Source organism: Protopterus annectens, chromosome 12.part0 (genome assembly GCF_019279795.1).
Source record: "Protopterus annectens isolate FY-2018-M chromosome 12.part0, PAN1.0, whole genome shotgun sequence".
NCBI classification, from domain to species: domain Eukaryota; kingdom Metazoa; phylum Chordata; order Ceratodontiformes; family Protopteridae; genus Protopterus; species Protopterus annectens.
Genome location: NC_056746.1, coordinates 1,554,320,340 through 1,554,332,077, shown reverse-complemented (window position 1 = coordinate 1,554,332,077; position 11,738 = coordinate 1,554,320,340).

The window sequence follows — 11,738 nt, the reverse complement described above, 5'->3', positions numbered from 1 at the left end:
CATATAATAATTTATATTACAAAGTATTTGCTTATTCAATCCCACCATTTCAGCTAGTTAAATATTTACCCTAGTGTCTGCTGTTACAAGTTGTAATGATTAATTTTATGTTGTGTGCCAACACTCACAATAGTTACAATCCTCAGTACATGTTATTTAGAAAAATGTTCCCATGTTTGTTTTAGAACACTTCCTAAAGGTGCTATGTTTTCCAGTTGTGGGTTAATCAAGAGGAAAATACTACAATTACTGAGGAGAAAATAGAAAGTCATACATTTTCCTTACATCACTACCCAGTCTATAAATAAATAGCTCTGCAATAAACACTTTGATACACAATTTTAACTCCAAAACAGTTTATTTCAAAGTTCATCTTTTCCTTAGGGCATAAATTTAAGCAACATAATTAATTTACAAGAACATTTAGAAAAGGTGAAGAGATGCTTGCTAAGACAGCAAAACTCATCTTCTATGATAGTTTAAATACAGTCCAATTAGTGCATCTAGGAAATAAACAAAAAAAAAAAGAAGGTTCCTAGGAAGTTACTTCAGCCTAATAGACCCAGAAGCTTAGACATTCAACTCAGTAACATCACGAGATGTTAGGTATCCCGATCAAAAAGGCTATAACCACATACCCCAGTGGAGAATTTGCATGTATCCTTCACCTAGTCTAAATTTAAAAAGTAGTTGAGGTATAAATATGCCTGATATGTAGAACAAGTATGTTAAAAAAAAACAAGGGATGTGCTGAGTTACATATTCTTTCCTAGAGGATTTGTTAATGTGGTGATGGAAGTTAATGTTTTTGGTGTGAGTAATCATAGTACTGCTGGTTCTATGGAAGTGAAGGATATGAAAATAGTCAAGGAAAGGGCCGCCCATTTGTAGAAGAAGCAGTAGTAGCAAGTCACGAATGAAACTAAGAATTAGTATTACATTTGAGGAAACACAGTATCTAAATCAACAACATGCCACACCAGAGGAAAGTGAATTGTTGATGTGAAAACACATACATCAGCTAGTTTCACCATGGCTTCATAGGGGTAACTGACACATTATTAAAATAGTTAACATCTGTATAAAGAACATGCATCACATGTATACAAAACCACTAATTTGAAAACTTACATTACTATACTGTTAAATTGCATTATAAAACGTTACAATTCAAAAAATATTTATTGCAGTATGGTAAATGTAATGCATCCAGTGGAAATGTTTGTAATTTCATTGCTTTAGCAACAAACAACCAAGTTCCCCCAACTAACAACTTGGTGAACACACTTTTTGTGTAACTGTTAATCTAAGAACAGTTAATTTATATTTGTTCTTTCTTTTATATGCTTCACATAGAGGCCTCTTTGATACGTTCTCTTATGAATGCCTTTTATCTTCCTTATCCAACATAAAAATGAGCTGGAACATTCTTCTGCATAACAATAAAACTACAACCACATGTAATTTAATATTTTATCTTTTCTAAAGTACTTGTTAAAAAACCTACAGACAACACAATTCCTCCAATGGAAACAGCCCACAAAGTTGCTATCTTCTTGTGTAGTGTGCATTTTTTTCAGTTCTGCTGTAAGTCATTGAACTTCTTATTACCCTTCTGGCTTAAGTAGTAAAAAGTCAAAGTTAAGTTGGGTAAAACTATACATTGGCCACATTTTGACGGTTAATTGAAAACCCACTAATGCCGGAGCCCTTTTTCAACACTGGCTGAATCATTGAACTTCTCAGGGAGTCATAGACTGTAGGTACAAAACCCTAAAGCTTTTATCTAACTCCTAGTTAGAGCAGCTTTGAAGCTGATTATATTAAACAGGGAATACAGAGTGCAAAAGGGGCTTTAGTACAAGAGAAAATAATTTTGGAGGTTTTGTAATTATCAGTGGTTTTAGCCAATACTCAATTTTGGGCATTTTGTGCCTGACAAGTCAGTCAAGATCTGGTTGTAAAAGGTCAAAGATCTAACTTAAAAATGCTAATATGCAGGAACTTCATCTTGATTATATATTTTGAGTTTAATTACTTCCCTTCACATTCCTTATGGTTTTCATGTTGAAAAACTTGGACATGACAGCAGCAAACTGAGGAGGGCAGACCATATGTCCTTCCCCCAAACAACATCTTATTTTGTGGGCTCCACAGGTGTTGTCAGACATAATGAGGTATAGAGTCCCCTCTATGAGCAGGATCTTAGTGTACTATACAGGAACTAGGTCTTTTTTTTGGGGGGGGGGGTCTTTATAATATTCTCAAACTATTTCAGCTGGCACCTCTCAAAATAAATGAGCCAGAGCCCTTCTTCAAGGCTGACTGGATCAATGAACTTCTCTGGATGTCACAGATAGTAGGTACAAAAATATAAGGATAAATCTATTGTCCACTGCTTGTACCTACAATCTCATTTGTACAGCACACATACCTTGTGACCACAAGTAAGGATGATGACATAGACTGACCAGTTAACTAATAATATGAGAATTCTGCAACAGCTTCATCAGCATAGACAAAGTTTAGCAAGTCACAAGACTGCAGTTGTTGCATCAATGTATTTGCCAATGTCATGTACCTGCTTGGTTCCCTGATGAACAAGGCTGCCTGTACTAATAGGAACTGTCCTCCTCCCCAAAACTATCTGAAGAGAGACATTTTACTCTTTTTTTGTGAGAAAAGTGTGACCTCACATTTAGCTTTCTGAGTTCCATTGCAGCAGGTGCACACTTAATACACCACTTACTCAGATACCTTTATTTACTTACACTGCTTAACATAGTTTGTTAACAAGGCGGGTAACAGTTTCAACCACGACAAAACCAGAAACATAAATATACATGGACTGGCACAGTTACATTTGGTATGGAGACTCAAATTACTAATATTAAGCATAAGAAGGTAAAACAGGATGGAAAGTCTAACTAAATAATAAGACATAATCTGACAGCATAGATATGATTAAAAATGAACAGCAATAGTTTAAATACAGTTTAGATACAGTTAATTAAACAGAAAAGATAGTTTCCGTACAATAATCAGTAAGCTATTACAACTAATCATTTTCTAATAATCTGGGGATCAAGACATTTATAGAACAAGTTAGGTCATAGGAGTCAAAAGTAGTTAAACAGGAAGGATTGGAATAGCAGGAGTAAAAACGTTTGAAGGATTTTGAGAATGAGGAGAAACAGCGGAAAAGAGCGATGGAAGGGGTTGCAGTTAGAATGGTCTGGTGTCAAAGTGGTTACATTGGGATGGATTTGTGATGTGTTCCTGAGGTGCATCACTAAAGATCGGTCAGTCACAAATGTAAGAGGAAATGGAGTTCCAAACTGCAAGACACATTTTACCAAATGACCTTACTGTAGAGCAGAGGGTGAAGGCAGAGAAGGTGTCTTTGAAAGGAAATAGTACCAACAGAATTTAAATGGACAGGGCAGTGATGGGGATGTACAGAGAGTATGGTAGTGAGGGGTCAACAAAATCTTTTTTTAGAAGTATCCACAATTTAATGTAGGAAAGAAATATGATCCTTTCAGTAATATGCAGAGTGTTGGTTGATAAAAGATGTCTTCATCCTGAAAATGTGGCACAGAGCCTAAGGGATATTGGTGCTGGAGGATTAAGTTGTGTGAAATGGGAAGAGAGTAAAAGGGAGGAGACATTGGGGTGGAAGAAGTGAGTAGAGAGGAATAGAAATAGGGCTGTGCACCAAAGGTTTTGAGAATCATTCAATTGATGAGATTAGAGAAGAACAGTTATCTGCAGCACAACTTGTGTGTGTGTGTGTGTGTGTGTGTGTGTGTGTGTGTGTGTGTGTGTGTGTGTGTGTGTGTGTGTGTGTGTGTATACTATCTGTAGGCATAAAAATTGAAAGAGTGGAAGGATATAGGTCTTCAGTTAGCAGAGATTGTAACAGGAATGAATGCATGAGAACATTTTTTAGAATTTCAGGATGTTAGGAAAAAGTTGAATTTGCATGTAGTGGACTGGATATTGTTTAGAGCAATAGTTGGCAGTATGTGGAATGAGATTAAGAGAAGAAAAAAAGAGAAGGCAGTGGAGAACATTATCTTGTTAAAGAATTTTCATTTAATACACCAAGGGAGAACAGGGATTACATATTAAGACATGATGGAGAGGAATACATGTGCTAAAATGGCTAACCTAAGGAAAATAGGTTAAGAAGGATAAGGTCTGGCATAAGGATGAAGTGGATAAAGTAGGTGAATTTTTTATATATATATATATATATATGTGTGTGTGTATACATATATATATATATATATATATATATATATATATATATATATATATATATATGGGAACATTACTAAATCTCGAACTTTTGAAATCTCGAATTTCAAAAGCTCGAGACCATGTAGCCAAAACCGCACATTACCGAAAGACCAGAAGCACGAAATTCAAAATCCCGATGGTAAGCGATTTTGAGTTAGCGCTTCTGGTGTTGCGGTTCAGGTAAGTATGTGTGTGTAAGTGTGTTTGTGAGGGGCTTTAGTGTGTGTGTGAGGGGCTATAATGTGTGGGTGTGAGTTTGCCTTGTGTGTATGTCTGTGCGATCTCGGAGTTGGAATATTAAAGTTGGGGGGTGCAGGGGGGGCGAAGCCCCCCTGCTTATCTTTAGTGTAGGGTGGTTTGTTTGGTTATGGGAGGAGGCTGTGTATATGTTTGTGTGTGTGCTGTATGTATGTAGTACTTTTGCGATTTTGAATTTCGCGCTTTTAACATGTCAGTAATGTGGGGTTTAGAGATTATAGTCTCAGTATTGTGGGCTTCGGGATTGTGTAATTTCGGTATTAAGTAGTGATTCCATTTGATATATATATATATATATATATATATATATATATATATATATATATATATATTTCAAGGCCAGGAAATAATGCCCTTCTACTCTGCCAGTGTACCAAAACAGTTGTTGGCATAATATGTGTCCAGGCTGTTCTTAAAAAAATATCTAAACCAGTGTTTGCTGTAATGTAATTTGGTAGTCTATTCCATGTATCTGCTACTCTTTCTGAAAACAAATTAGTACACTTTTCATTCCCATAGAATCTTATACATAGGTTGTCTGATGACTCACTAATAATTTTTGATAACTCCAAACATTCCCAGAGGTATCTGTTGCTAAATGTACTACATACCTATATGAAACCCTGTGCAAGTTCAGATATTTTAGTCTTTCATAATAACTTACATTTTCACATCCATATAATTCCATTCAATTCTTTATTTAATTCCATTGTACATTTTCTAGCTCACTTATGCTTGTTTTCTAATAAGGTTTCCATATTGTTATTCCATATTCAAGTTTGGGTGTAATGTAATTAACAATGACTTCATCATTTCTGATTTCCTAGACTTTATAAATATTTTTATACAACCTATACTTCTATAACCATCATTGGTTGATATGATTAGAAAATAACAAAGGTTAATCTACCCATGTACCCATGTACTTAAAATAATAGACTGTTTCTATCAGTGTATGCTGTATTAAGTATTCATCATTCAATTTATGTTGGCAAAATCTTATATGTTTAGTTTTTATCAACATATTATTCTCTTGTGCCCAAATGGTCAGTTTAGTCAAATTCTTTTTCAGACATGCCTTATCTGTAACACATGTAATCAGTTTATACATTTTAAGTCATCTGCATATATATATATATATATATATATATATGTATATATATATATATATATATATATATATATATATATATATATATATATATATATAGAACGGGCAGAACAGTAGTGCAACAGTTAGTGTTGTCACCTCAGAGCAAGAGGTTCTCTGGTTTGATTCTCAACTAGAGTCCTCCCTGTGTTTATATGGGTTTTCTCTAGGTGCTCTGGTCTCCTCCCACATTCGCAAGACATGCTGTAGGTGGATTGGACATTTTAAATTGGCCCTATAAGTGTGAGTATGTACATATCTGTGCCTTCTGGAGAAGGCTGGGTGCCAGACGGGAAAGAGACACCATGAAACTCTATTGACACTCATTCTGTGGACCAGTGATCTGCTGTGGTGATCCCTAGCAGGAACATCCACAAGGAGAATAATACATAGACTATAGAATACTTCAGATGGAAAAGATAGATATGAAAGATGCAACCTACACAAATATGAGCCTAGGATAGAGCCTTGTTGGACACCCTAACTGCAACCTCAAATTTCACCTGTCCAATTGCTGTTTGATACTTGCCATATCCTATTTGTAAGCCATGCAGCTATCCATCTTATCAAGAGTACATCAATACCTAGTTATTCTAATTAATTGAACATTGTTTTGTCTATGACGCTATCAAATACAAATGATAAATCTATATAAATTACATTACAGCACAATTTTTCATTCATAGCTGTTATCATATTGTTATAGCATTCTGAAAAAAGATGAGCCAGCACGTACAGTTCACTCGAACATAACTTTTATTTTAAAGCAGGTTCCCTGAATATTAGGAACCCTAAATTGTAAAGCATACCGGTTTCGGCCATGTCATGGCCTTTATCAATACTATAAGTTCTATACAAGTCAGGAAACCCGACCCCTAGTGAGCAACCAATATATAGTACACATTTAAAGTGGTATGTATCCTTATACAGTGAATAAAACTATAAACAATATATTGGAACTAGACAACATTTCTACCCCCATAATGGTCATAGTTCTTCATAATAAACATGTAGAATACATTTATAATCACAAATATCCTCAAAATTGTTGTAGGGACAAGGGGATGTACCATAAACAAATTTTTGTGGGCCATGAAAAATGATCAAAAACATTTTGTTTAAATGACATATGTTTATATGATAATAAACCTACACAATTCATATTGATCATAAATATTCATTCCCACTACTATCACAATATTCATTGTGCTGCTTGTCAACATTTGCAGCAAACAAAAGAGTTTTCTAGTAAAAATACGTCCCGAATTTTTGAGATAAGGGTTTTTGCCAATTGCAGCACAGACTGGGTTTTAAAGCCGGATGGCACCAAAAACTCAATCAAATGGAAAATAGGTGGATAATCCAATTGGGTGGCTTATTTAGACCTGGGTTAAATATGTTAGAATAGACTTTTTATAAGTCATGTATACATAATATGATTTATGGAATGTTGGTTTATGTACCATTTATGGATTTTGGTTCAAGGGATATTACAAAATTAATAGGAACATGGAACATGTATATATCATTTCCATGTTTTATTGAGTTGATTTAATGACATCACAAATTTCATGTATATATTATATACTATTTGGAGAGCCTGAACCAATATTGTGATAGTAGTGGGAATGAATATTTATGATCAATATGAATTGTGTAGGTTTATTATCATATAAACATATGTCATTTAAACAAAATGTTTTTGATCATTTTTCATGGCCCACAAAAATTTGTTTATGGTACATCCCCTTGTCCCTACAACAATTTTGAGGATATTTATGATTATAAATGTATTCTACATGTTTATTATGAAGAACTATGACCATTATGGGGGTAGAAATGTTGTCTAGTTCCAATATATTGTTTATAGTTTTATTCACTGTATAAGGATACATACCACTTTAAATGTGTACTATATATTGTTGCTCACTAGGAAAGATGCAACCTGACAAATATGAGCCTAGTATTGATAAAGGCCATGTTGGACACCTAACTGCAACCTCAAATTTCACCTGTCCAATTGCTGTTTGATACTTGCCATATCCTAATATTCAGCTATCCATCTTATCAAATAAAAGTTATGTTCTAATTAATTGAACATTGTTTTGTCTATCTTATCGCATGCTGTTCGGAATCATATTGTTATAGAACATCATGTTACAGGTTATAATAGATCTATTTTCAACATATGCATCCTGATGTATGGTTTCAAGTCCCAACCTTTCCAATTCTGACAATAAGTTATCCAATATATAACCTTCTGCATTATTTTTCCACAATGAGAAAGTAAACTTATAAGTTTCTATGACTCTGGGTTTGTCCTACTTCCCTTTACATTAAAGGCAGATTTAATAAGTGCATCCCTCCAATTATGAGGAATCTCCCATATTTATACAAACTAGTAAATAACAGATATAATGGAACTGTAAGTTCATGCAAAAGTGTTGTCAGGTCATTATTACTAATTACGTCTCCTCCCTGTGCTTGTTTGGATCCAGTTTGCATAGTTGTTTTTCAGTATAATCTAATTTGATTCCAGTATCTGAGTTTACCTGGATGTCACTAGGGCTATTTATCAACCCCCTTTGTGGAGTCAAACTGTTTTGCATAAGATTTTATAAATATCTCTATAATCTGTTGTGTCTGAGAATACGCTTTAGAATTCATGCACGGTTTATCAGTTTGTATGTCTTTATTTTTATTATATCTTATGTATCTATAAAATGGTTTCTTATCATGCTCAATAGGTTTTACATACATTTTCTTTCATTTTTTCTTCATCTTGTCTCACACTATGTTTAATTTTTCTGTCCAGTTTGTTTATTTCAGTTTTCAACCTCTTTTCCATTTCTTATATATTTGTCTCTCACCTTAATCAAGTATCTTGTTCTTTTGAAATATATCTTCCTAATGATGTGTGCCTAGATCCTTATGTTAAAGATTTTTTTTATTTTTTGTATTCAAATAATTTCTCCTTCAAAGCTTTTCACAATACTTCTGCAGTTTTTCCACTGAATGTGTCAAGCCAATTACTTTTACATAATGATTGTTTTGCTTCTGTGAATTTGTTTAAATTTCAGTTTGGCAGAATTATCTAGCAACAAATTAAACTTTCTAACCCCATGATCACTGCGTGTCAAGGAACACAAGCAACATCTGGTATATTCCATTCCCTCAGAGGCTTTTTTACAATCTAAAGCAACTGCTCTTTCTGAACATACATTGTAAGTAATTTCCTTCCAAATGTCGAATCAATATATTCTAGTCTATTTCTGGTGAATTTAAGTCCTCAGCCACAGTTATTCTTTTCTTCTACATTTCATGCAAGAAATATATGAACTCCCCTAGGTCATCAGCACTGCCTTTGGTGGTTTATACTCTCTAACAATTGTTCCAAGATTGTCTTTATTGTCCCAGTTGCACAATCTACAGTACTGATGTTATCAAAGTCAAAGTAAACGTTATTGTCATTTAGAACTACACACATGTAGCCTAAACAAAATTTTGTTCATCGGCTCAATTCTTGAGATTACAAAGGAAAGTGAAACAACACATACAAGCAGAGGAATAAACATAACTAACAAATACAGTACTACTCCCAGTACACTCAAGAAAGAGCAGAGACATTTACCAACACTCGCATACAAATAATACCCTCCCCTGAATTAAATGAACTACCCTATTTAAAGTAATACAAAACACACTACATTTTGAAATGCCTAAGTTATTTGTCTAATACTGCACTTGAGTGAGTTAAATAATACTGACTATGGATATAATAAATAAAATATTGCACTTATTTGGAATATATGTAAGTATATATATCACTGAACATGTAATGATAACAGGTCAATCTTTAATCTCTGTCATAACACATCTACTTCATTTCTTGTCAAAATTATTCCCTGACAGAACTAATTTCCACTCATTGTTCTTTAACTGTGCTTCACAGACAATACCAACATCAATCGTATGGGAATGTAGTAAATTCTCCAATAAAAAAAACTTTGTTATTAATATGCTGCTAGCATTAACAAGCATCAGAGATGCATCAAATGTTGCTGTCTGTGACCTGTTAAATTTTTGACCTGGCAAAAAAAATCTTGCCTTGTTTTTGTCAGATATTGCAAAATATCTGCTGCAAAAATTCTCTTCCCTGATCTGTGCCCAAAATTACACTTGTATCCTCTACACATTTCCATTGTTTAAAATGGGACATTTTTTCATGTACGTATTTTCCCAAACCATTTTTTTTATTTATTTATTTTACATTTGTTGACTGGGCTAGTCCAACTGGATATATGTCCATTTTCAGTAGAGGCCCGGGAAGAAAAGCTCCACTAAAATAATAGCAATATCAGATACAGTACATTTTTAAGGCTAGGAATACAAGTTATTTACATAGTAGCTTCGTAATCATATCATTGACAAAAATGTTTACAAGATAATAGTGAACACATATTTATAAGGTAGAGACAAGTATATACTGTAGAGAGCTTGCTAATCAAGAACAAGTTCTGTAGTAGCTTCTAAGAAAGGCTAAGTTAGTTCCTACTTTAGTTAGCTGACAGCTACTACACTCTGAGGTTAACAGGAAGGATGACAAAGCATAGCCGTAGTGAGATATGTATACAATAAGTATGAAGGAAGGAGGTGATTAATCAGGGTTGGTGCATGGACATAGCCAGTGATTTTTAAAGTATTCTTTGAGTTGATTTTTGAAAAGTAGTGTAGAAGAAAGAGATGAGATTTCCCTGGGAAGCAGGTTCCAAGTTTTTCCCACAGAGAGTCCCCAGCTTTATTGTTAGACTTGTGTATCGCTACTAGTAGTTTATTTGCTGAGCATAGGTTGAAAGATTCATGTAGGGAGTAACAAGGCTAGTGAGTATTGGAGTATTACTAGGATGATAAAGGATCTTGTGTGTGATAATAAGTTGGTAAAAAAGAAGTTGATTATGGAGTTCAAGCCAACCCAGTTGTTTTAGATTGTGACAATGGCGGCTTCTAAATGGGGAGCTTGTGGCAAATCTGGCAATGTTATTATAAGAGGTTGCAAGTTTGTTGAGGTTGTTTTTAGAAAGATTGGTATAAATGGGTGAGGCACAGAGGAGGGTAGAGATAAGATGGGTGTGGGCAATAGTAGTTCTAGCTGTAGGAGTAAGGAAAGATTTAATCCTGTAAAGGAAGCCTAGCTGTCTGTTAACTGATTTTATTGTAGTATTGATGTGTATGTCAAAGGTAAGGTTGTGATCTATTGTTACTCCTAAGAGTTTGGTAGTTGGGTCAGGAGATATAACAGTGCCATTACTGGATAACACTGTGAAGTCTATTTGTGTGGATTTTCTTGTAGGATTGAAGAGCAATAATTTTTTTTTTTTTTTTGGGGGGGTTCAGGAGTAGGCAGCGCTGTAGGAACCAGTTTTCCACTATGTTAAGTACATTTTGGGTGAGGGATTGCAGTTCAGATAATGAAGTAGCAGGGCATATTAATGTTGAATCATCTGCATATTGTATGCAGATAGCTTGAGGAATTGTTAAGGTCATTAATAAAATTTGAGAATAGGACGGGGTCCAAAATAGAGCCCTGAGGGACACCAAGGGTAACAGGAAGATGTGTGTATAGTTCATTATCCCAGAGCACAGCTTGTTGTCAGTTGTCTAGGTAGGAATTAAACCATTTTAGTGCATGTGTATCAAGGGAGAGGGATTTAAGAATATCCATAAGAAGCTGATGGTTAACCATATTGAAAGCCTTTGAGAGGTCAATAAAAAGTGTGGAAGATAGAGTGTTGTTATTATGATTTTTGTTGATGCAGTCAGAAAAGGATAAGAGGGCAGAGGTGGTGCTGTGAAATGGCCTAAATCCATGCTGACAGCTAGTTAGTAAGTTATTTTGGAGAAGGTGGTTGAGTAGTTGTTGGTGGATACATTTTTCCAATATTTTTGCTAAGGGAGAGAGTAAGGCTATTGATCAAATGTTAGAAAGTTCAGTAGAGTTACCATCTTTATGTAGAGGTATGATATG